This window comes from Manis javanica, chromosome 1, assembly GCF_040802235.1.
Source record: "Manis javanica isolate MJ-LG chromosome 1, MJ_LKY, whole genome shotgun sequence".
NCBI lineage: Eukaryota > Metazoa > Chordata > Mammalia > Pholidota > Manidae > Manis > Manis javanica.
In genome coordinates this window covers 121,303,904-121,316,252 of record NC_133156.1, presented here as the reverse complement: position 1 = coordinate 121,316,252, position 12,349 = coordinate 121,303,904, and the positions used below count along the sequence as shown (strand labels likewise).

Below are 12,349 nucleotides of genomic sequence, written 5' to 3'. Positions count from 1 at the left end.
GTTGGTTAAATGGCTAAGGTTCTGTTGCATTATATCTGTTTAGCCTGGGATTCAACAATATTACCGAAAATATTTGAGCAACTTTTTCTGTATTGTTATATGATTCAGTTTTAGTAATAAGAATAGTTAATAGAATGTTTTATTTGTAATATTACAGAGAAAATTACAATGAAATATATTGTAAATTAAAAATAGATGTGCTATTTAGGTGAAACAGTATATTTTAGATAAAAAGGAAAATTTTGTTCTTAGGTGATTTTTTTCATCTTTTTGCTTTTTGATATTTATAATTTGCCTCATTAACTTTCAGAATGGTTCCTCACATTCATGGATATTTTATGTTTTCTGGAATTAATCTTTAGAAAAACAGACAGAATATGTAATTTTAGTTCCATAGCACAGTTTAAATATTAACTTGACGTAAAAGGAACTAAAATTTGGGTATCTATACAGAATATGACTGAAACAGGATACATTTAATTAAATTTTCTGGTGAAAAGAAGTATATTGGTTTAATTTCTTTTTTATTTTTGCCTTATTATCTTTCCAAATATTTAAATTATGTATGTTTAAAGTGACATTCCTTACTTCAGTGATAGGAAGTCAAATTTAGCAGCTAAATTAATAGTATCCCTCTTGATCTGGATGATGCCTAAGTGAGTGTATAAACATGTCAAAATTTATTAGGCCATACAGGAAGATTTTTGCATTTTATTGTATGTACCTCAATATAAAAAAAATAATAAAATAATAGTATCCCATGATCAATGAGGTTTATCCTAAGAATTCAAGGACATTTTACAATTAGGAAATTTTATCATCAAGTAATTTTCAGTGCAATTATTTAGCAAGTGAAAGGGGAAAAATCATGATTTAATTTTGTGACAAAATTGACACTTGATAAAATTTAGTCTTTTCCAGCATAAGTTCTACGTAAAATAGGAATAGGAAGAAATTAGTGAAGCTTGACAAAAAGTATTTACCAAAATTTAAAGTAAATATTGTATATTGGAATACTGAATTATTTACATTTAAATAGGCAATAAGCAGGGATACCCACAACTATTTAGAGACTATGCAGTATATGTAGTAAGATAAGAAAATAAATGGATATTAATGTTAGAAGAAAATAGATACATTATTAAAGCACAGAGTATCAGGACTAGTCTGGTTAAAAACTGAAGCTGAATAAAGCAATTGGAAAAAAAATTGCCCTCAAGAGCTATTAAGGATAAGGCTGAATTGTGGACTGTCATAGTTGTGAACACAAAAGCTTTAGAAGCTCTACAGAAGCTTTTCCCAAATTTCCAGGATACATAAATTAGTAGTTTGAAGAAAGGCATTCCATGGTGAAGTAAGTTTGAGAAACTTTGAATGTTATATTTCCAGGCCAGTGATCCACGATGAACATTTAAATGGTTGTGTATAGGGTATAAAGAAACCTATTTAATCCTCTAACAACAGTTTGGTTAAAGTTCTAAGGCATGCCATCATTATACACGGTGTAAAATGTAGTTTATCCTGTTTCTTGAAAGAGCAGTTCTTTAGTTCCCTGCCCAAATCACTGACTTACTAGTATATTGTACCTTTGAAAATGTGCTCCAGTTTCTTATTACACTATATAAATTAGGCTTTCTTTGTCCATAGTTCTATGTGAAGATCTGTGGACTTTAACCACAGATCTCCATTATACATATTCTTTACCATCTCTTGGAGAAATCTGCCACTAATAAATTCAGATGATTTGTAGTTTGACTGACTTTTTCTTGGCCTTTGACTATGAGGGTAGTAATTAGTAATGGAGTAAGCTGTGGAAGATCATTCCAGATACCTGTAACAAATACAGTGTGCTCACTGTATGTCAGGCACACTGTGTGGCCTGTCTCTGCCTTTTGGGAGCTTACATTACAGTGGAGGTGAGTCCTCGGAGACAGGCAAGGTACAGATACACAAATTAATATAGTTTTATATAGTAATAAGTGTTAAGAATAAGGTAAAATAAAACAAAAGGATAGAGAGACAATAGAGGAGAAGGGTCTGCTGTATGTAGAGTAGTCAGAAGAGGTCTCTAAGGAGGTGGCCTTTAAATTGAGACTTACATCATGCAAAGGAGGCAGCCCTAGGGGAGAGAGCTTTCTAGGCCAAAAGGGCGGCATAATTCAAGGCCTTAACAAGGGAATGCAATACAGCATACTTGAGTTTCGTTGACATTTTGTAAGTTGGTAGGAAACATGAGAAAAATAGAAAATAAATTTGGAGAGAAAGGCAGGTACCAGATAATATAATATAGGAGAGGGTATAAAGGACTAAAATTTTAATGTAATTCCAAGGCAAGCCATTGAAGAGTATTAAATCTGTACCATAATATTATTGGGAAGTCAAAATCAGTAGATATAGTCTCTTTACAGGATGTTAAAATTGTCCAGTGAGGTGACATTGTGATAGTAGCTAATAATAGCTAGCATGTCTGAAGCACTTATTGTGTGCCAGCACTGTGCAATACACTTTACATGTGCTAAGCACTTCATTCTATGTTTTCCTCAGAGCAATAGAGTAGTTAGTGATGTTATTGCATATTTCAGATGAAGAAACTGGTTATGACTCTGCCAAGGACACATGATTCTCAGAGGTTGAGCCAGGATGTAAACCTACTATGTCAGATAGGTAGTGAGTGGTTGTCACAAATGTTATGGTGGTTGGTTTACAGATGAAAATCTCTGTTATGTAAGGGAAGGATACAAGAACTCCCTTCATTAGGAACACTGTGCAGCATTCTCCCCCATTGGAAGGACAAAGTTCTCTTCACCTTCAAGTCTCACTAGTGTCCACAGTGATCATACTGCCATTTGTTTGACTGTGATGAGGATGATGAGAGGTCCATTGCTATTAGGGGTGGTCTTCATATCCCTGATTGATTTTTGAGATGTGGAGCCATTCTGGCTGTGCTGGAGGAGCATCCTGATGCACTAGGGGTAAACCGTATTTAGGCCTGAGGGTGTTTCCTCGGTGTCTCTTACCAACTTGGGGGTGGGTATGGGACACCTCTCCCTTCCACCCAAATTCCAAGCAAAAACTAAACAAGGAAAACAGTGTGTTGGGTTAAATACCTCTTATTAAAAATATTTTTCCTTGAAGTATGATGGATTTGCTATATAACTGTTAAAATGAACTTTCATTCTATTTGTACTATAGATATTGAACATTATCAAATGCTTTTGTGGGATATTTGATGCAATCTTGCTTCTTTTCTTTTGGTCTATAATATGGAGAAGTACATTAATACATTTCAGAAGGTTAAACCATTCTTGCTGTGCTCTGGTAAATCATACTTGATAACTTCTTTTTTTAAAAACATATTTCTCTATCTGGGAAATTGGGTTTTACTTAGGATTTTAATTTTATATTGACAAGTAAAAGGGGACTATTTTTTTCTTGTATTGTTTTTATTGGGTTTTGGAACCAAGATTACATTGGCCTCTTAAAATAAGGCAGCTTTCCCTCTTTTTTGTATTATCTGGCATCCATGTCCAAATTCATAAACATGGCTATAAACAAAAACGTCATGGAACCTCCAAGGTCATCCAATAATTTGAGTTAAAGTCTACACCCAGAGTTCTAATATAGAAATTACATTACAACATTTGCTTTATTTTTTAACTACAATTTCTCAGATATTTTCCTGAGAAAATGTATTTAATAAATTTAGAAGAAATTTTAAAAGCAAGGAGGAGCAATTTAGAAGAAAACCCTTCAATAAAAAAACTTTCAGGAAAATATCCATGATACAAGGTTCAAGGTTAAGTGTTCTAATATTACATCTGGGCCAAGTTCTGCCATAAAGGAAAGGTGTGTGGACCGAGACATAGGAACATAGGAAATGGAAAGAAGCAAAAGAACATAGGAATGTGATTTAGGGGCCTGCAAATACAACTTGATGTAGTAGATCAGTTTGAATAAAATGTACTTAGAAGTCTTTTTCTATAAAAGCAAGAATATAACTTAAATTGAGGTATCAATATTTAAAAACAGTCACTAGCTATCTACTCTAGTAGGTCAAGGGTGGTGTATATATTATTTGTGGAGATAAAATTCCATTGTTTAAAATAGGCAATTAGGATCAAGAATCATGTTTTTCTATTTTTTTTATTAAGGTAAAAAGATTTTAATTTTATTAATGGACAGACTTTGGGTTAACAGGATAAACAAAGTAAAAGTGATGATATTTTTGAATATACTTCAGTGTAATTGCCAAAGAATATTTGATTTGATCATGTGACACTACAAAATATTCTAAATAGGTTTTAGGACAAAAATGAATAACCATGGTATGTTGATTACTTTGCTTGATACTGAAAAAATTCATAGATTGTTAGAAACAACTAGCATCTGATCAGCCATCATCAGAATTTTTAGATGGGACACTATGAGTTCATCCTTGATTAAGAAATACTTCTCTGATTCAGAAATTAGTTCAGTGAGGAAAATCTGCCATATACTTTTTATTGTGTCTCATAGCTCAGAAGGCCAGTCTGCTTTGAATTGCTTTATCTCGTTCTTTTCTATGTTGGTCAGCATGTTAGAGAGGTAAACATCAGCTGCACATTGTAAAAACTCTTTGGTCTTCTTGGAGCTTTTATTAAAGTTTACTTAAGATTTGATTTAAATGGATCATTTCATCAAACTCCATCAAGCTCATAATAGTAATATCCTCTTCTTTCCTTTTTCCCATCACCTTTAATCTCTCCCTCCTTCCCCACAAATACATATTTTGGATAGGATATGACCAGGTGATAGATAGCTTCTGGAAAAAAGTTATTCGTCTCACCTCCTGTGTCATCACAGTGTTATGTATTTACTGCTAACACATGTGTTTGCCATGCTATGGCTGTCAGCAGCGTAGGAGTAGAGGGGAAGCCTTGCCAGGCCAATACTAACCATTCATGTAGGCAGCACGTACTATGAATAAGTTTAAATGCGTAGGAATGAACAATCAGACCTCTTTTGTGAGAAACTATTTTATTGGAGCTCAAGTTGGCACTCACTGTTTTGTTCTGGCCTTGAGTAGGCCCATTTAAATTATGAAGGGTTTCTTCCGAGTGTCAGTTGGAGGTACTAGTGCCTTAACTTTTTGATTTTTGAGTTTCAGTGTGAAATACAAACCTGGGACCATTCCAATTTAGGAATGAAATGAAAAGAGGAAGAGGGTAATATGGCTTTTTGGTTTTCTCAAGTTGACTAGAATGAAAGATAGATAATAAAGCAGAGCTTATTGCATTATACTTAGAAGTAAATGTTAATGTAAACCAAATGGTAATGAAGATAAAAATGTTTACTTATCCAGGAGAAGTCATTTCTACTTGTGAATTTATGTGATCTGATAGGGAGTCACTTTATGATTTGAATTGTAGTGTACAGGGTGAGAGTACCAATGAGACTAGTGCAATCCAAGTCCTTAGTGCAGAATTGCACTAAGCAAATTCCAGCTCAGCATAGAGCAATGGTGTAGAGGAAGAGATGCTGACACCATTTGCTTGGGAGAATCAAGGAGCACTTTACACAAGAGTTTGAAATATGTGTACAGTCATCCAGCCTTTTCCAAAGGGGGGGTACATTCCAAGCTCTAATGTGAATACCTGAAACTGCTGATAGTACTGAGCCCTTTAGTGTTTTTTCCTATACATGCATACTTATGATAAATTTATCAATTAGCTACAATAAGAGATTGACAAAAATAATAAGAAAATAGAACAATTATAGCACTACACTCTAATGAAAGGTGAATTTAGTCTCTCTCAGAATATCTTATGCTGTGTATACTTACCCTTCTTATGGTGATGTAAGATGAGAAAATGCCTATGTGATGAGACAAAATGAGGTGGATGATGTATAGGCATATTGTGAGGCAGTTACTGTTGACCTTCTGATGAGATGTCAGAAAGAGAATCGTCTTCTGGAGTGTGGTTGACTATGGGTAACTGAAACCACAGAAAGTGAGCCCGGAGATGAGGGGAGTCTCCTATATTGGTTCAAATTACTTTTTTGGAAAGGGAGGAGATGGACTTACATTCTTCAATATAGGAAGGAGAATCTTAATTGGAGCCCTCAAAGATGTTACCATCTAGAAAATACAAAATATATAGTGTATCATGATTAGATGATTTTATCTATAAGTAAAAGACATAATTTCATATTTAGGTTTTCTTGTATACACTATGAAATGAGTATGCAGAGACATTAAAATCTAGTCAATTTCAGTGACTGTAATGGGATATATGGGGGGGGACTCGATAGTGGAGGGAGTCTAATAACCATAATGTTGTTGAAGTAATTGTATATTAATGATATCAAAATAAAAAACTGAAAAAACCTAATCGATTTAATTTTCTTTTGAGCAACAATATTATGAAATATATCATGAAAGAAATAAAGGTAGGGGGCTGCTCTAAATTAAAGGATTCATGGCAAGCATAAAAACCATGTAATTTGTGAACCTTGATTTTATCTTATTTCCTCTGAAGGAGGTAAGGGAGGGAGGAAGGAAGGAAAGAAGGAATAAAGAACCAAAAACAGTAATACAAAGACAATTTTTTGGGACAGTTGGAGAAATTTGAATACAACAGATTGCAAAAGTGGCCACAGCTCTTCATCTTTCCTTCTATCCATGCCTTTGCAATGTAACTTTATAGCTATTCCCATTAAAAGGTGGAATCCATTTCCCCCCCTCATGAATCTGGCCTGGCCAACAGAAGGTGGCAAAAATGATAGTGTGCCATTTCTAAGCATAGGCTTCTTAGGAGTTCTTGTGTTCTTCCCCTTTGTTGGAACCATGGCATTGTTATCTGATCAAGCTCTGGCTACCCTACTGGAAGGCCAGAGATGTAGTGGAGGAGAGTTCAGTTGTCCCAGTTGTCTAACCATCCTAGACCAGCTTATAATCAGCCAGCTCCCAAATTTGTGAGAGACCCCAGCCTAAAGCAGCAGACTGACCACAGACACATGAGTCTACCCAGTGAAGACAGAACCACCCAGCTGACTGACAGACTCATGTCTGTCCACTCTTTAAACTTTGGAAATATTTTGTTATGCATCATTTATTAATGGTACAGGTGATATTGTTGAATAATGTTATGTAGAATTGTAGTTATATGAAAGAATGTCTTTGTTCTTAGAAGGTACCAGCTGATGAATTTAGGTATGAAATAGTATGAGATAATGTAACTTCCTTTTAAATAATACAGTAAAAATAATGTGTGTATCTCTGTTTTGGTGTGTGTGTAGAATTGTAGTTATATGAAAGAATGTCTTTGTTCTTAGAAGGTACCAGCTGATGAATTTAGGTATGAAATAGTATGAGATAATGTAACTTCCTTTTAAATAATACAGTAAAAATAATGTGTGTATCTCTGTTTTGGTGTGTGTGTGTATGTGTGTTAGAGTGAGAGAATGAGAATTATAGGTGTATCAAAATATTAGAGTATATGGTATTAACTGGAAAGGGTATATGGGTATTTATTGTACTGTTTTAACTTCTTTGAAATTTTCAAGGTTTTCAAAATAAAAGTGGGAGGATATTCTTAATGTTAGCTTATTTGGATGTCACCTATCCCATCCTTACCTTTTTTTTTTCTTGAAAAGTTACATAAGATGGAGTAAAAAGAGTCATGAGGTTTAGTTGTACTCCACTTCAGTTTTCTTTTGGATATGTTTTCACTGTGCTTAAACTTTCTGCATATCAAAGCTAACTTTGATTGTGAGAACCTCGTGGTCAGGGATTGTCTACACTGGATTACAAATTCCAGGATTTTAAAAGTGTGTTTCTAGGAATTCTGGTGCCTACAAGGTATTCATGAAGAAAGGGCTCCTTAGTCCTGCACTTAGAAAGCCACAGTGCTAAGGACTAAATTCATTAGAGATCCTGAGAAATAATTTAACAAAAGAAACCATCATTTTCCAAATGTAATTGATACAACTCCTTCTTTTTCCCACAGCCAATAGCTCCTGTTACACTCTGAGTGTAGTGTTTCCAGGAATACACTTTGGGAAACAAAGATTGCGTCTAGTAAATGCTTATCATGGTGGGATTCAGTAAATTATAAATATATATATATATATATATATATATTTTATTTTGTTGTAGCTTAAGAAGATGAATTACACCAATTAAAATTTTTGGCAGATTTTGAGGTGGCATAATAGGAAGAACATGCAATCTCTAGACCCAGAGGAACTTCAGTTCTCCACTGCTTGTCATTACTTTGAGTTAGTAATTTACCACTGAGTCTCAGATTCCTATAAAATGGCATAATACCTGATTCAAAGGATTGTAATCTGGATTTAATGTGTACAAACCTTGTGCATAGAAAATCTACACGGACCAATTACCAGCAATGAAATTGAATCGGTAATCAAAAAACTACTCAAGAACAAAACCCCTGAACCAGTGGATTTACTGCTGAATTTTATCAGACATTTAGAGAAGACATAATACCTATTCTCCTTAAAGTTCTCCAAAAAATAGAGGAGAGAATACTTCCAAACTCATTCTATGAAGCTAGCATCACTCTAATACGAAAACCGGACAAACAACCACAAAAAAGGAAAACTACAGACCAATATCCCTGCTGAACGTAGACACAAAAATACTCAACAAAATATTAGCAAACCAAATTAAAAAATACATCAAGAGGATCACACACCATGTACAAGTGGGATTCATCCCAGGGATGCGAGGATGGTACAACATTTGAAAATCCATCACCATCATCCACCACATCAAGAAAAAAACCCACATGATCATCTCCATAGATGCTGAAAAAGCATTTGACAAAATTCAATATTCATTCATGATAAAAACTCTCCACAAAATGGGTATAGAGGGCAAGTACCTCAACATAATAAAGGCGGTATATGACAGACCCACAGCCAACATCAAACTTAAAGGTGAGAAGCTGAAAGCTTTTCCTCTCAGATTGGAAACAGGACAAGGATGTCTACTCTCCCGCTTTTATTCAACATAGTACTGGAGGTCCTAGGCACAGCAATCAGACAACACAAAGAAATAAAAGGCATCCAGATTGGTAAGGAAGAAGTCAAACTGTCCCTGTTTGCAGATGACATGATATTCATAAAAAACCCTAAAGAATCCACTCCAAAACTACTAGATCTAATATCTGAATTCAGCAAAGTTGCAGGGTACAAAATTAATACACAGAAATCTGTTGCATTCCTATGCCCTAACGATGAACTAGCAGAAGGAGAAATCAGGAAAACAGTTCCATTCACAATTGCATTAAAAAGAATAAAATACCTAGGAATAAACCTAACCAAGGAAGTAAAAGACCTATACCCTGAAACTACAAGACACTCTTAAGAGAAATTAATGAGGGTACTAATAAATGGAAATTCATCCCATGCTCTTGGGTAGGAAGAATTAATATTGTCAAAATGGCCATCCTGCCTAAAGCAATATACAGATTTGGTGCAATCCTAATTACCAACAGCATTCTTCAATGAACTGGAACAAATAGTTCTAAAATTCATATGGAACCACAAAAGACTTCGAATAGCCAAAGCAATCCTGAGAAGGAAGAATGCAATAGGGGGGATCTCACTTCCCAGCTTCAAACTGTACTACAAAGCCATAGTAATCAAGACAATTTGGTACTGGCTCAAGAACAGACCCATAGACCAGTGGAACAGAATAGAGAGTCCAGATATTAACCCAAGCATATATGGTCAATTAATATATGATAAAGGAACCATGGATATACAATGGGGAAATGACAGCCTCTTCAACAGCTGGTGCTGGCAAAACTGGACAGCTGCGTGTAAGAGAATGAAACTGGATTACTGTATAACTCCATATACAAAAGTAAACTCGAAATGGATCAAAGACCTGAATGTAAGTCATGAAACCATAAAACAACATGGATGGAGCTGGAGGGTATTATGCTCAGTGAAGTAAGCCAGGTGGAGAAAGACAAGTATCAAATGATTTCACTCATCTGTGGAGTATAAGAACAAAACAAAAACTGAAGAAACAAAACAGCAGTAGACTCACAGAACCCAAGAATGGACTAGCAGTTACCATAGGAAAAGGAACTGGGGAGGATGGGTGGGAAGGGAGGGATAAGGGGAAAAAGGGACATTGCAATTAGCACACATAATGTAGGGGGTTTGCATGGGGAAGGCAGTATAGCACAGAGAAGACAAATAGTGATTCTGTAGCATCTGACTATGCTGATGGACAGTGACTGTAATGGGGACTTGATAATGGGGGGAATCTAGTAAGCACAGTGTTGCTCATGTAATTGTATACTAATGATTTTTTAAAAAAAGCCTTGTGCATAGTTGGTGTTCATACATAGAACTAGCCTTGGATTCATTTGAATCGAGTCAATGGCTGTGTGTATTTCAGTCTTTAGTTTTTTAAAAGAGTTTCCTTTACATCTTGATAAGCATCTCCTTTTTGAGAGCACGTGTATGGCATGTTGGATCTCATAGACTTTTACTGGAAGGCTGTGAGGCAGATCACTTAGTTTTTATAATCAATAACATATGTAAATACAGTTGTAAAATTCTCCAAGGCATGATGATTCATATAAATGGATCCCAGAAAAGTAAACTTTTCTGTAATTCAAGAGTTTTTTTTTCCTGTCCTTTTTAAGTATTTTTTGGGGAAACTTAAAAAATATATTAGCTTCCTGTATTATTAATGTATTTTGAATATAATTTAAAATCTTCGTAATTTATATATTAATATGTTGTGATATAATATGCCTCCGAAAGTCTCAGCCTATTTATAGCTTTGGGGGTTCTTGACTGCTATTTTTTTTTTTTTTTTGGTTTTCCCTTTCTGTTGTTACTTTTGCTGCTATTGGTGTGACAATCTATGTAACTATCTCAGTTTTTCTCTTCAGTTTTTTGCTTCTAATAAGCTGGACTGGGGCTGATGAAAGGTGATCCAAGCTTTTTAGAATTTGTGCAAAAGAGGAAAGAATAAGTAGTTAGTATATGTATTACTTCTTTTTTAGCACATTAATTTTTGCCATCTTTGGCTGCTAGAGGACTTTTTTTTTTTTTTTCTTCCTTTCTGGTTCTGGACAAAGTTCTGTACTGTCCTTTCTACCAAATAAATAATGTGGTATTTATATCCTAGTGTTTCTTTTTTGGTGATCCCTCACAGAAACAGAAAATACATTGTTTTTGAATGTCAACTAGACTTATTTTATAATATGCACAAATATCAAATCATTATGTTATACACCTAAAACTAATATAATACTATATGCCAATTATACTTCAATTAAAAAAATAAGCTGTTTAGATCATGTTTCTGCAACATCTGGTATTGCTTTCATGTAATCTGATTCTTTGATTCTTTGATCTGATTCTAAGTATTTTTAATATACTTTCATAGTTTTTCATTTTAAAGCAATACAGATGCTTTTTAAACTGTTTCAACACCTACCAACATTTAAAAAAATTTTGTTCTTTTTAAATATTCTTTTCTTTGTGTAGGTAATTAAAAATATGTCAATGTATTTTTAAAGCATTTGTTAATAGAAATTTTACATAAAATAGATAACTTCATTGAAAAATTAATTAGGATTTAGCAGTAGAGCCTAAATACTGAAAATATTCCCCTTCAAACTTGTCAGTAATGGTAAGATATGCTCATAATAAAAGGCGAAATTAACTCATAGATACTTTCTAAAGCTCTTTTTCATGGTGAGTTTGGAGAATGAGAATCTATTCTCAAATTACTTCTGTAACTGAGATGAGCACATATTGATGTTTGAGTCTATTGATTAACTTTTTCTGTAGGCTTGAATAAAAGAAAAATGTAGATCTAATTTTCATTTTATCATAAATTCATTTCAGTCACATAAGCTGCTGCTACTGAAAATGATTTACTTTTACTTAGCTCTTTTTATTTCTGTTATATTGAGAAACACAGTAGGTAAAAAAATCTGTGATATTAAAGTAATGATAATAACCCATTGCAGAACTAGTAGGACAAATTCTTTAAAAGGTCAAGGTTAGAACATATAGTTAGGTTTATGGTTGTGATTGCCCTCTAAATATCACCATTCAGGTAATGTGTGATCATCACAATCTTAAGTCTTTGCCTTTAATGCAACCACAGAATCTTTTAAGTTATTGTCACATTATAGTGTTTGATTAAATATAGAAAGTTTTTGTTCATAAATTATATAAAATTTGTTATGTAAAAGACTAAGGTTGGATTTTTCCTTTTTGTTTGGGAACTCTTATTTTAAATGGAGTCATGTTAATGTTCTCAATTTCTGTCATGGAACATAATAGTATGGAACTAAAAATCCTGTAA

At 34.0% G+C, this 12,349-nt stretch overlaps 1 protein-coding gene across 2 annotated transcripts in view; it reads left to right on the top strand.

The window, feature by feature from the left end:
- The window catches only part of WDR70 (WD repeat domain 70), a 377,617-nt gene that overhangs the window by 153,420 nt on the left and 211,848 nt on the right, over positions 1-12,349 (top strand). The window lies entirely within an intron of this gene.